Source organism: Brassica oleracea, chromosome C5, assembly GCF_000695525.1.
Source record: "Brassica oleracea var. oleracea cultivar TO1000 chromosome C5, BOL, whole genome shotgun sequence".
In the NCBI taxonomy this organism is placed as follows: domain Eukaryota; kingdom Viridiplantae; phylum Streptophyta; class Magnoliopsida; order Brassicales; family Brassicaceae; genus Brassica; species Brassica oleracea.
Window position 1 is genome coordinate 33,635,082 of NC_027752.1, and position 2,043 is coordinate 33,637,124.

General features: G+C 36.8%; 1 long non-coding RNA gene across 1 annotated transcript; it reads left to right on the plus strand.

Annotated features, from left to right (window-relative positions):
- Positions 1–1,200: 1,200 nt before the first annotated feature.
- Positions 1,201–1,837, plus strand: LOC106294329. Its single transcript, XR_001260813.1, has 3 exons — positions 1,201–1,413; positions 1,510–1,584; positions 1,685–1,837. It is a non-coding gene; the product is annotated as an uncharacterized LOC106294329 (long non-coding RNA).
- The last annotated feature ends 206 nt before the right edge of the window (positions 1,838–2,043 follow it).

Genomic DNA, 2,043 nt, shown 5'->3' on the forward strand with positions numbered 1-2,043 from the left:
TAAAATCAATCTACGCTTTTCAATCTCACAAACTAAGAAACAATTTTACCTACATGAATCGGAAAATTAGTGCCCACATTCTCGACATAGAGAAAAAAAGGAGTTGAAGTCCTAACAATTTTTTCAGTATTAGACTAAACCACAGATTCAAGGCCCAGTTATTTTGAAACCCTAACATTTTAAATCCAAATTTATTATATTTTTCCATGCACTATATGATTTATATACAAACAACTACCTAAGTAAACACTCACAAGTTCCATCACCCTCAACTTTGAACATATAAGATATAAAAATATCAACATATGACTTCGTCGTTCATTCTTATATCAAACTCATCAACCTATGTAATATCCAAAGTCCCATCAATCACATTATAGACAAAAAACAATAAAACCCCGTAAACAAAACTATAAAATACACCTATAATGTAGCCGACTCCGCGCTTGCGCGGAGACTATGCACCTAGTCTTTATAAATAAAGTAGACTATGCTCTCTCTTCCTGTGCCACATCAGCAGGAGAGGTCTCTCTTCCTGTGCCACATCAGCAGGAGAGGGTGGGCAATTAATAACACGTGGCACTCCTAAATTAAGCTTCCAATGTTGTTTTTGCTGTGTTGTGTTGATCGGGCCAAGTTTTGGTACAACACATTATAAGCAATCTATTATGGGCTCACTTTTATTCTCAAAGTCTTCGTCTTCTTGATTTCCCTTGCTCCCATGGGTGTTCCTCTGCCAAAAGTTACTTCTTTGAATTGATTCACGCCTTAAAGCGAGTACTTTAACTTCTTCCGGCCTCTAAACCCACTACGCCGAGTTCAATGATCCGTCTTCAACATCGATTTCATTACCCCTAATTCTTCATACTATAAATAAGCCATGAAGCCCTCTCCATATTGCAGTGCTTCATCTTATTTTTTTGATGGTTTAATTACAAACTTTGATTGCATAAAATTATATGAAATTTATATCCAGAAAGAAATCGTGAGAAAAGAATATTTGCTTGTCGTTTTGTGTTCTATACTGTGTTTATAGATCTGAATGTGCTTATAAGTACGATGCTATGATCTTCAGGTACCATGGCTCCACTCTGATATTAGTAAGTTTTTCAGGGTAAGAAAAAATACACTTCCTTACTAAAAAAGTGCCAAAGATTCTCCTTTTCTTTTTTTGGTAACAAATGTAATCCATTTTTTCAGCCTTCCAGCACTGCACTTTTGATTTACCTGCACCGTTTGTGCTCCTTCACTACTGGCGTTTTCATCTTCCAGCAAAAACTTCCACTGTACCACTAAAAGTAATCTTTGATTCTAACCTCAGAATTGTTTGTCCAGGTGAAACGGAAGTGGAGTTCTCAACCAGATTAGTCAAGAATGCAGAGGATCTAATTCATTAAAGAGGGACCAGAAACAGTAAACATTCGATTGATTACTTATGGAAATTGCCATCTTTATGTGTTAGGATGATGTTGGCATCTCAATATAACACAAATATCATCTAATTTCTAGATTGGTGCTTTTATCGCTGAACCAGTCATGGTTGCTGTTCGTGTGATACCTCCACCTGCTACGTAATTCGAAAAGGTCATTTCTATAACTTCATTGGTACTAAGTACATTTGGCAATGGTTATGCTATTTTGTGTTACTAAGTACCAAGTATATTGGGCTCTTTCTGTACTGCAGGTCCAAGCTGTTGTTTGCAGTATGATATCCTGCTCATTGCTGTTGAAGTATGTGCATATCTAACTGAACCATGTTCATTACCATGACCCCAAAATCGATGGAGAACAAAAATACATGACTAACCATTTGTATTTTGTTTGGCCTTTAAGTGAATACACCATCAAGCCAGATCTTCTGTCCTTAGCTAAGGTGAGATTATTGCAAACTGATTAGTAGCCTTTTATCTCGGTTGACAAATTTCCCGTACGATTGGTTAGTGTTTTAATATATGCAGGCACCGTCTCCAGCACATATGCCGATGGAGCCATTCTTATGAGTCAAAAAGTAGCAGATGTCATGTATTCTCAAAGCAACAAGCT